Source organism: Pelobates fuscus, chromosome 3 (assembly GCF_036172605.1).
Source record: "Pelobates fuscus isolate aPelFus1 chromosome 3, aPelFus1.pri, whole genome shotgun sequence".
NCBI lineage: Eukaryota > Metazoa > Chordata > Amphibia > Anura > Pelobatidae > Pelobates > Pelobates fuscus.
In genome coordinates, this window is record NC_086319.1 from 358,843,907 (window position 1) to 358,856,620 (window position 12,714).

Here is a 12,714-nt window from a genome sequence, read left to right on the forward strand (position 1 = left end):
GACTTTTTGGGAAAGTGCCTCAACATTGTTTTCACAAAAACTTTTGGGAAAGTGCCTAAAACATTTTTTCACAAAAAGTTCAGGATAAAGCACCCACAGATTCCTTGCATCATTTCTACTAAATTGGGTTGTGTTCCTCAATGAGCATGCATTTACTTCAGAAAAAAAGACACTGCTGGAAAAAAATGACGTTACCAATGCTGCAGAAGAGCTGTGATGGCCGAGTGGTTAAGGCGTTGGACTAGAAATCCAATGGGGTCTCCCCGCACAGGTTCAAATCCTGTTCACAGCGAGTGCGATTTCTGTTTTTAAAGTTAAAAATGTGATTATTTTCATGCTTGATGAAATTGCACATTAAGAATCTGCGGAAAGTGATGTTAGTATCTATTTCGAGACAATTCCTAAAAACGTGCACGCTGGAATAAATGACTTTTTACATCTACGTTTCTAGTTATAAAGCGGGCATAAACATTCTGATGTGGAGTGCAAGATTAGACTGATACTTATTGCCCTTTTCATTCACTTCATTATTGCATTCTAGAGTTGGATAGGTTAGTGTGGGTTAGGTCAGCAGCAAATGAGAAGCTTGGCTCTTGGCAGCTTGAGACCTTAACTTTTTGGGAAAGTGCCTCAACATTTTTTTCACAAAAACTTTTGGGAAAGTGCCTAAAACATTTTTTCACAAAAAGTTCAGGATAAAGCACCCACAGATTCCTTGCATCATTTCTACTAAATTGGGTTGTGTTCCTCAATGAGCATGCATTTACTTCAGAAAAAAAGACACTGCTGGAAAAAAGTGATGTTACCAATGCTGCAGAAGAGCTGTGATGGCCGAGTGGTTAAGGCGTTGGACTAGAAGTCCAATGGGGGTCTCCCCGCACAGGCTCAAATCCTGTTCACAGCGAGGGAGATTTCTGTTTTTAAAGTTAAAAATCTGATTATGTTCATGCTTGATGAAATTGCACAATAAGAATCTGCGGAAAGTGATGTTAGTATCTATTTCGAGACAATTCCTAAAAACGTGCACGCTGAAATAAATGACTTCTTACATCTACGTTTCTAGTTATAAAGCGGGTTATAATGTGGAGTGCAAGATTAGACTGATACTTAGCATGCATGCATTTACTTCGGAAAAAAAGACACTGCTGGAAAAAAAGTGACGTTACCAGTGCGGCAAAAGAGCTGTGATGGCCGAGTGGTTAAGGCGTTGGACTAGAAATCCAATGGGGTCTCCACGCACAGGTTCAAATCCTGTTCACAGCGAGGGAGATTTATGTTTTAAAGTTAAAAATGTGATTATGTTCATGCTTAGTGTTGTCGCGAACCCGAAATTTTCGGTTCGCGAATGGCGAACGCGAACTTCCGCAAATGTTCGCGAACCGGCGAACCGTGCAAACCGCCATTGACTTCAATGGGCAGGTGAATTTTAAAACCAACAGGGACTCTTTCTGGTCACAAAAGTGATGGAAAAGTTGTTTCCAGGGGACTAACACCTGGACTGTGGCATGCCGGAGGGGGATCCATGGCAAAACTCCCATGGAAAATTACATAGTTGATGCAGAGTCTGCTTTTAATCCATAAAGGGCAGAAATCACCTAACATTGACACCTGTCCTCAAAGCCCCTGATACACACCCCTGATACACACTGACACAGAGCAGAATAGAGACTGTTCCCCGTCCTCAGAGACCATGATACACACTGACACAGAGCAGAATAGAGACTGTTACCCCTACATAGGGTCACTTGGCAGATCTGGCGGGGTCGTGGGAGGGGGGGGATGACTTTCACCTCTTCCCCTGTTAGATTCCCGTTGTGCTGTGACATCACCCTTTTACGCTGTGTAAAGCATACTATTTAATTTGATCAGCATGGCCACTTGAGTTTTTATAGTTTTCACGCTGCTTGTAGTTTATATATGGTTCACAAAAATCAAACAAATGATAAAGTAAACATGTAAGGATTCAGAATATTCTTTCAAACCCTTACACATTGTGTGTACGTATTTTTTGTCTTAAGTTTGTGGCTTTAAAGAGGTTCACGTTGTTTCTATGATGTGCATAACATGTTCTTGTAAATGTTTGTTAAATTTTTCCTGGAATTGTAATTTTTGAATCTGAATAAAGATAGTCAAATCCCTGATACACACTGACACAGAGCAGAATAGGGACTGTTCCCCCTACATAGGGTCACTTGGCAGATATGGATTGACACCTATCCTAATGATCCCTGATACACACTGACACAGAGCAGAATAGAGACTGTTCCCCCTACATAGGGTCACTTGGCAGATATGGATTGACACCTGTCCTCAAAACCCCTGATACACACTGACACAGAGCAGAATAGGGACTGTTCCCCCTACATAGGGTCACTTGGCAGATATGGATTGACACCTGTCCTCAAAACCCCTGATACACACTGACACAGAGCAGAATAGGGACTGTTCCTCCTACATAGGGTCACTTGGCAGATATGGATTGACACCTGTCCTCAAAACCCCTGATACACACTGACACAGAGCAGAATAGGGACTGTTCCCCCTACATAGGGTCACTTGGCAGATATGGATTGACACCTGTCCTCAAAACCCCTGATACACACTGACACAGAGCAGAATAGAGACTGTTCCCCGTCCACAGAGACCATGATACACACTGACACAGAGCAGAATAGAGACTGTCCCCCCTACATAGGGTCACTTGGCAGGTATGGATTGACACCTGTCCTCAAAGCCACAGATACACACTGACACAGAGCAGAATAGAGACTGTTCCCTGTCCACAGAGACCATGATACACACTGACACAGAGCAGAATAGAGACTGTTCACCGTCCACAGAGACCATGATACACACTGACACAGAGCAGAATAGAGACTGTTCCCCGTCCACAGAGACCATGATACACACTGACACAGAGCAGAATAGGGACTGTTCCCCCTACATAGGGTCACTTGACAGGTATGGATTGACACCTGTCCTCACAGAGCAGAATAGAGACTGTTCCCCGTCCACAGAGACCATGATACACACTGACACAGAGCAGAATAGGGACTGTTCCCCCTACATAGGGTCACTTGGCAGGTATGGATTGACACCTGTCCTCAAAGCCCCTGATACACACTGACACAGAGCAGAATAGAGACTGTTCACCGTCCACAGAGTCCATGATACACACTGACACAGAGCAGAATAGAGACTGTTCCCCGTCCACAGAGACCATGATACACACTGACACAGAGCAGAATAGTGACTGTTCCCTGTCCACAGAGTCCATGATACACACTGACACCCCTACATAGGGTCACTTGGCAGATATGGATTGACACCTGTCCTCAAAACCCCTGATACACACTGACACAGAGCAGAATAGAGACTGTTCCCCGTCCACAGAGACCATGATACACACTGACACAGAGCAGAATAGAGACTGTCCCCCCTACATAGGGTCACTTGGCAGGTATGGATTGACACCTGTCCTCAAAGCCCCAGATACACACTGACACAGAGCAGAATAGAGACTGTTCCCTGTCCACAGAGACCATGATACACACTGACACAGAGCAGAATAGAGACTGTTCACCGTCCACAGAGACCATGATACACACTGACACAGAGCAGAATAGAGACTGTTCCCCGTCCACAGAGACCATGATACACACTGACACAGAGCAGAATAGGGACTGTTCCCCCTACATAGGGTCACTTGGCAGGTATGGATTGACACCTGTCCTCAAAGCCCCTGATACACACTGACACAGAGCAGAATAGAGACTGTTCACCGTCCACAGAGTCCATGATACACACTGACACAGAGCAGAATAGAGACTGTTCCCTGTCCACAGAGTCCATGATACACACTGACACAGAGCAGAATAGAGACTGGTCCCTGTCCACAGAGACCATGATACACACTGACACAGAGCAGAATAGAGACTGTTCCCCGTCCACAGAGACCATGATACACACTGACACAGAGCAGAATAGGGACTGTTACCCCTACATAGGGTCACTTGGCAGGTATGGATTGACACCTGTCCTCAAAGCCCATGATACACACTGGGGGGAGCTACTGTCCTCCCCAACCCCTGCGCGGTGGTGGGGGCCATAAATCACAATGGGGGGACCTACTGTCCTCCCCCCCTAGGCCCCCACCCCTGCGCGGTGGGTGGGGGCCATAAATCACAATGGGGGCCTACTTTCCTCCCCCCCCCGGCCCCCATCCCTGCGCGGTGGGTGGGGGGCATAAATCACAATGGGACGGACCTACTGATAGGAGTGGAGTATTGTTCATATCAGTTTAATACCTTACGCGTCTCCTATTAGTGGACGTGTATATGGCAGCCATTTTAGGAACCGCACACCTGGGACCCGAGCAAGGTCACCTCGTTCAAGCTGCTCTGGTTCCTTGATGAGCCAGCTGCCTGTGAGTTAACATGTCCCGTGGAGAAGCACTCTGTCCTGTAAAGCCTCACCACAAAAAAATTAAATAAATAGCACTCGGAGTGGTGAGTTTAGTAAATGTTCATATCAGTTTAATACCTTCCGCGTCTCCTATCAGAGGACATGTATATGGCAGCCATTTTAGGAACCGCACACCTGGGACCCGAGCAAGGTCACCTCTTTCAACAGGCGACATGATTTGGCCCTGTAAAACTATCCTGGATATTCTCTACAATTTCTATGGATATGGCATTGATTTATGTAACAGGGAGATGGAAGAAGATGCTTGGTCGGTCCTCTTACTTGAAATTTGGGGCACTGTGCGGGCAAGCTAATGTGCCACCAGATAGGAGTGGTGAGTTTAGTATTGTTCATATCAGTTTAATACCTTCCGCGTCTCCTATCAGTGGACGTGTAAATGGCAGACATTTGTAATTGTTGAATCACCTCCCCTTTTTAGGCCAAGGTGGGAAGATGCTTAGACCACTGGTATATTGGTGCCATCTTGGAGGATTTTTTTTTGGTTTGGTTTTTGAAGCCACAGTGCTGCACCAGTGGGCCTAAAAATTAGGCATGTACACATGCCTGAAAAATGCTGTAGCAGCGGCCAGAAAAATTGATGTTTGTTTCACAGGCAGAAAGTGCCCTAAAACATGGCGGTTTGAACCCTAGTTGGTGGCGGATAAGTCACGCAAGTCAAACGTCATTCAGAGCTAAAATACAGCAGCGTGTGGACCATTTTTAGCCCAAGACAGCTCATCTCATCAGGCCTTTTTTAATCGAATGTATCGCCCAGTGTCAGTCCCTTCGGGATCCATCCCTCATTCATCTTAATAAAGGTGAGGTAATCTAGACTTTTTCGACCTAGGCGACTTCTCTTCTCAGTGACAATACCTCCTGCTGCAATGAAGGTCCTTTCTGACAGGACACTTGAAGCGGGGCAGGCCAGAAGTTCTATCGCAAATTGGGATAGCTCAGGCCACAGGTCAAGCCTGCACACCCAGTAGTCAATGGGTTCATCGCTCCTCAGAGTGTCGATATCTGCAGTTAAGGCGAGGTAGTCTGCTACCTGTCAGTCGAGTCGCTCTCTGAGGATGGATCCCGAAGGGCTGTGGCGATGCATAGGACTTAAAAAGGTCCACATGTCCTCCATCAACAACACGTCTTTAAAGCGTCCTGTCCTTGCCGTCGTGGGAGGAGGAGGAGGAGGATGACTTCCACCTCTCCCCCTGTTAGATTCCCGTTGTGCTGTGACATCACCCTTATACGCTGTGTAAAGCATACTTTTTAATTTATTTTGCAAATGCTGCATTCTTTCCGACTTGTTGTAATTCGGTAACATTTCCGCCACTTTCTGCTTATACCGGGGGTCTAGTAGCGTGGACACCCAGTACAGGTCGTTCTCCTTCAGCCTTTTTATACGAGGGTCCCTCAACAGGCAGGACAACATGAAAGACCCCATTTGCACAAGGTTGGATGCCGAGCTACTCATTTCCCGTTCCTCCTCCTCACTGATGTCATTGAAGGTATGTTCTTCCCCCCAGCCACGTACAACACCACGGGTACCAGATAGGTGACAACGAGCACCCTGGGATGCCTGTTGTGTTTGGTCTTGCTCCTCCTCCTCCTCCTCAAAGCTACAATCCTCCTCTGACTCCTCTTCCTCACAATCCTCTTCCAGCGTTGCCGCAGGTCCAGCAAGCGATGCTGATAAGGCTGTTTCTGGTGGTGATGGTGTTATGGGCAAATGCAAATATTACAAGTTTTAGAATGAAATGTTGTATTTCTTAAACTGTGTACTTTGTCTTTAAGAGATATTGCAAGTTGACAAGGTGTTAGAAATGGAACATATTGTTTTTCATAGATGTTTCTTTAAGCAATAACCTCAGTGCATAATATGTTTGCGCCATTTTGTCCCAGACGAATTACAATAACAATAATGCATAAACAAGCTTCAAGGCTATACTACGACTCTTTCAGTACACAATATACTGTGGTAACCCCAAGTTAATGGAACTTCCCCAAATCCGGGAATCTCCCACGACTGTGCACTTACGTCTTAGTATAAACAACAGATAAGCTATTCAGACTTTGGGAAGCCATCTTGTCCCAAGTTGGTGGAAGTTCCCCAAGTCAGGAAAATTTCCATGACGTGTGCACTTGCTTTTAGTTATGGCCTTGTATCTTTGCCAAATTAAGGGAGGTCCTAAATTGATTTAAAGTAGACAAGTTACTTTTTCATATATGAACTATGGTAACTCTAAAATGACGACACTTAAGGTATAAATAAGTGTACTTTTAAATGTTAACACACAGAGAAGAGAGACTTGGAGACAGACGCTGCTCCATCTTAAAATGACTGAGAGGCTGACATGATGACATGTTCAGAAGGGTATGTTAACCTACTAATGATATTTGCAAGCATTTAATTTCATCTTATAAACTCTGCTATAATGGATTTTATATGTCTATATTTATATTTTTATATAATAAATATCTAAAAGACAAAACTATTGCTTCCAAGACAATCCTTATTTTATATTGTATTCTCAATTATTTACATATGTTAAATAGAGGATCTCTTACTAACTATATAACATTATGGCTAAGATATCTGTATGGTTAGCCCTGCTAAGTTCTATGCTTTAAGACATTATAGAGGTAAATAAGGGAACCGCCAGCGTTGACCACAACTCTTCCTCTTCCTCTTCACGCTCATCTACAGCCTGATCCAGCACTCTTCGCAGGGCACGCTCCAGGAAGAAAACAAATGGTATGATGTCGCTGATGGTGCCTTCGTTGCGACTGACTAGGTTTGTCACCTCCTCAAAAGGACGCATGAGCCTACAGGCATTGCGCATGAGCGTCCAGTAACGTGGCAAAAAAATTCCCAGCTCCCCAGAGGCTGTCCTAGCACCCCGGTCATACAAATATTCATTAACAGCTTTTTCTTGTTGGAGCAGGCGGTCGAACATTAGGAGTGTTGAATTCCAACGTGTAGGGCTGTCGCAAATCAAGCGCCTCACTGGCATGTTGTTTCGCCGCTGGATATCGGCAAAGTGAGCCATGGCCGTGTAGGAACGCCTGAAATGGCCACACATCTTCCTGGCCTGCTTCAGGACGTCCTGTAAGCCTGTGTACTTATGCACAAAGCGTTGTACGATCAGATTACACACATGTGCCATGCACGGCACATGTGTCAACTTGCCCAACTTCAATGCCGCTATCAATTTTTTTCCGTTGTCACACACCACTTTGCCGATATCCAGTTGCTGCGGAGTCAGCCACTTTTCCACCTGTGCGTTCAGGGCGGACAGGAGTGCTTGTCCAGTGTGACTCTCTGCTTTCAAGCAAGTCAAACCCAAGACGGCGTGACACTGCCGTATCCGGGATGTGGAATAGTACCTGGGGAGCTGGGGGGGTACCGTTGATGTGGAGCAAGACGCAGCAGCACAAGAGGACTCAGCCGAGGAGGTTATGGAAGAGGATGGAGTAGGAGGAGTAGAGGAGGTGGAAGCAGGACTGCCTGCAATTCGTGGCGGTGTCACCAACTCCTCTGCAATGCCACGCATTCCTTGATTGTCAGCCGTCAGCAGGTTTACCCAATGCGCAGTGTAGGTGATATACCTGCCCTGACCATGCTTTGCAGACCAGGTATCAGTGGTCAGATGGACCCTTGCCCCAACACTGTGTGCCAGACATGCCATGACTTCCTTTTGCACAATCGAGTACAAGTTGGGGATTGCCTTTTGTGAAAAGAAATTCCGGCCGGGTACCTTCCACTGCGGTGTCCCAATAGCTACAAATTTTTTGAACGCCTCAGACTCAACCAGATTGTATGGTAAAAGCTGGCGGGCTAATAGTTCGGACAAGCCAGCTGTCAGACGCTGGGCAAGGGGGTGACTTGGTGTCATTGGCTTCTTACGCTCAAACATGTCCTTGACAGACACATGACTGTGGGCAAATGAGCGGGAACTGCTCAAGGCGGGAGACGGAGTGGCGGATGGTTGAGAGGGGGCAAAAAGGACAGCAGTGGTTGACGTGGCTGAAGATGCTAGACCAGGAGGAGGATGGCGGCTTAGAGTAGGCGTGCTGCTTGTACTCATGTGTTGATCCCATAGGCGTTTGTGATGTGAGATCATGTGCCTACGCAAAGCAGTTGTACCTAGGTGGGTGTTGGACCTCCCACGACTCAGTTTCCTTTGGCACAGGTTGCAAATGGCATCGCTGTTGTCCGAGGCAGACACACAAATAAAATGCCACACTGCTGAGCTCTGCAATGACGGCATTCTGGTGGTGGACACAGCATGCGTTGATTGGCGTGCTGTCGGGCTGACCCCGGGTGCCAATGCATGCTGTCTGACTGTGCCACTAGCTCCTTGCGACGACCCCCCCTGCTTCCAACTCGTCTCCTCCTCCTCTCTGTCTCCCCATCTGAACTTTCGCCCTGTTCTTCTTCTTGCCGAGCGGGTACCCACGTGACATCCATGGACGCATCGTCATCATCAACCGCTTCACTTGTATCTGACAACTCAGAAAAGGAGGCAGCAGCGGGTACAACATCATCATCATCCCACCGTACCTCCATGTGTTTAATGCTGCCTGCCTGAGACATATCCCTGTTATCTACATCCTCTAGCAATAATGGTTGCGCATCACTCATTTCTTCAAACGGGTGTGTGAATAACTCCTCTGACATACCAAGTAAAGCGGCTGTGGTGCTAGTTTTGGTGGTGGCAGCAGGCGGGTGAGTGGTATCTTGAGAGGTGCCTGAAGCTAAGCTGGAGGAGGATGGTGCGTCAAGGTTCCGAGCGGAGGCTGTACAAGATTGGGTGTCCTGTGTTAGCCAGTCAACTATGTCCTCAGAACTTTTCAAGTTCAGGGTAAGTGGCTTCTGAAAACTGGGCATTATTCTAGGGCAAAAGGGAATCACAGCACCACGACCACGACGGCCCCTGCGGGGTGGCCTGCCTCTGCCTGTCATTTTTTGGGGGATTAGTGGTACTATGCGTGCAAGCTACTGTGAGACCAGATATGATTGGCAATGTGAACTGTAACAGTTCTGCAGAGCACACACTGTAGGCCTGACACACCCGCTTGAAGACAAGTAACTGCTATTCAATCTATAACAGTGAAAAACAAATTTTGTTTGTAAAAGCACGCTATAGAGACACCAGATATGATTGGCAATGTGCACTTGAACAGTTCTGCAGAGCACACACTGTAGGCCTGACACCCCCACATGGGCGTAGGAAGCGGGGGGGATGGGGGGGACGGATCCCCCCCAAGAAATAATGCGGGGGGGACAGGTATGCTGAAATCCCCCCCAGGTTAGGACTAGGAAAAGAGAAGTCCGACTGTCCGAGGAGTCTAGGAGACGGTCGGAGTGCTGACACCGCGGCGCTGATGACATTTCGGTGCATTCGGATTCGGCTTCCGAATGCACCAGTGTACCTGTTACACACGACCAGGCGGAACCGCGTGATCGGCACTCCGGGGTCTCCTTCCGGTTTCAGTGTGGCACGGGCGGAATGTGCTGCAGACGCACAGCACATGTCTGAACTCCAGTGGCAGCCTGTCAGGGAGGAACCTTGGCTTCAACTGAGTTGAATCAACTCCAACTCTCCAAGCAAAGCTGCTGGCTCACCTGCACTGCTGGGACCACTGAGACACAGCCTGGGTAAGTAATGTTTATAATGATGCTGTGTTAATTAAATAATGTGTAAATATTAGCAATAATTGTGTTAATTAGTAATGTGTAAATATTAGCAATAATTGTGTTAATTAGTAATGTGTAAATATTAGCAATAATTGTGTTAATTAGTAATGTGTAAATATTAGCAATAATTGTGTTAATTAGTAATGTGTAAATATTAGCAATAATTGTGTTAATTAGAAATGTGTAAATATTAGCAATAATTGTGTTAATTAAATAATGTGTAAATATTAGCAATAATTGTGTTAATTAGTAATGTGTAAATATTAGCAATAATTGTGTTAATTAAATAATGTGTAAATATTAGCAATAATTGTGTTAATTAAATAATGTGTAAATATTAGCAATAATTGTGTTAATTAGTAATGTGTAAATATTAGCAATAATTGTGTTAATTAGTAATGTGTAAATATTAGCAATAATTGTGTTTTGTGTAGCATTATCAATAATATACTGTTTTATGTAGCATGGTAATTCCTGTTGCTTCTCAAGACTAGTGGCCCCTATTCTAACAATATATAAAAAAAACATTATATTATATAGCATTTTTCTCCCCTGTGACTGTAAAACACAATGCAGTTTAGCCCATACTTTGTTTTTTTAGTAATGCTATACCGGTTAATTTTTACTGCTGCTATACCGGTTAATTTTTACTGCTGCTATACCGGTTAATTTTTACTGCTGCCATGTGGGTTTATTTTTACTGCTGCTATATGTCGGTTAATTTTTACTGCTGCTATACCGGTTAATTTTTACTGCTGCTATACCGGTTAATTTTTACTGCTGCCATGTGGGTTTATTTTTACTGCTGCTATATGTCAGTTAATTTTTACTGCTGCTATACCGGTTAATTTTTACTGATGCTATGTGGGTTTATTTTTACTGATGCCATGTGGGTTTATTTTTACTGATGCCATGTGGGTTTATTTTTACTGATGCCATGTGGGTTTATTTTTACTGCTGCTATATGTCGGTTTATTTTTACTGCTGCTATACCGGTTAATTTTTACTGATGCCATGTGGGTTTATTTTTACTGCTGCTATACCGGTTAATTTTTACTGCTGCTCTACCAGTTTATTTTTACTGCTGCTATACCGGTTAATTTTTACTGCTGCTATACCAGTTTATTTTTACTGCTGCTATACCGGTTAATTTTTACTGCTGCTATACCAGTTTATTTTTACTGCTGCTATACCGGTTAATTTTTACTGATGCCATGTGGGTTTATTTTTACTGATGCCATGTGGGTTTATTTTTACTGATGCCATGTGGGTTTATTTTTACTGATGCCATGTGGGTTTATTTTTACTGCTGCTATACCGGTTAATTTTTACTGATGCCATGTGGGTTTATTTTTACTGCTGCTATACCGGTTAATTTTTACTGCTGCTATACCGGTTTATTTTTACTGCTGCTATACCGGTTAATTTTTACTGATGCCATGTGGGTTTATTTTTACTGCTGCTATACCGGTTAATTTTTACTGCTGCTATACCAGTTTATTTTTACTGCTGCTATACCGGTTAATTTTTACTGCTGCTATACCAGTTTATTTTTACTGCTGCTATACCGGTTAATTTTTACTGATGCCATGTGGGTTTATTTTTACTGCTGCTATACCAGTTTATTTTTACTGCTGCTATACCGGTTAATTTTTACTGATGCCATGTGGGTTTGTTTTTACTGCTGCTATACCGGTTAATTTTTACTGATGCCATGTGGGTTTATTTTTACTGATGCCATGTGGGTTTATTTTTACTAATGCTATATGTCGGTTTATTTTTACTGCTTCTATACCGGTTAATTTTTACTGGTGCCATGTGGGTGTATTTTTACTAATGCTATATGTCGGTTTATTTCTACTAATGCTATATGTCGGTTAATTTTTATTAATGCTATATGTCGGTTAATTTTTACTGATGCTATCAGAGCATCAGTAAAAATCAACTAACATTTCAGCATTGCTTGATTTGTTGATTTTTACTAATGCTATGTGGGTTGATTTTTCCTGCTGGATAGTGCTCTTCAGATTACCCTCTCTGGATTGCTTTAAAGGACCACTATAGTGCCAGGAAAACATACTCGTTTTCCTGGCACTATAGTGCCCTGAGGGTGCCCCCACCCTCAGGGTCCCCCTCCCGCCTGGCTCTGGGGAGAGGAAACACTTACCTTTTATTCCAGCGCCGGGCGGGGAGCTCTTCTCCTCCTCTCCTCCCATTCGGCTGAATGCGCACGCGCGGCAAGAGCTGCACGCGCATTCAGCCGGTCTCATAGGAAAGCATTATCAATGCTTTCCTATGGACGCTTGCGTGCTCTCACTGTGATTTTCACAGTGAGAATCACGCAAGCGCCTCTAGCGGCTGTTAAAGAGACAGCCACTAGCGGCTTTGAGGGCTGGATTAACCCATTTCTAAACATAGCAGTTTCTCTAAATGGGTTAACCCTAGCTGGACCTGGCACCCAGACCACTTCATTAAGCTGAAGTGGTCTGGGTGCCTGGAGTGGTCCTTTAATAGTTTGATTTATTGGCTTGAGATACGGATCTGCATAAGTG

The 12,714-nt window shown here is 44.8% G+C and overlaps 2 non-coding genes across 2 annotated transcripts; both read left to right on the plus strand.

The window, feature by feature from the left end:
• Positions 1-210: 210 nt before the first annotated feature.
• On the plus strand, positions 211-292 carry TRNAS-AGA (transfer RNA serine (anticodon AGA)). The gene has a single exon. It is a non-coding gene; the product is annotated as a tRNA-Ser (tRNA).
• An 889-nt stretch (positions 293-1,181) lies between these two features.
• Positions 1,182-1,263, plus strand: TRNAS-AGA (transfer RNA serine (anticodon AGA)). Its single transcript has one exon. It is a non-coding gene; the product is annotated as a tRNA-Ser (tRNA).
• The last annotated feature ends 11,451 nt before the right edge of the window (positions 1,264-12,714 follow it).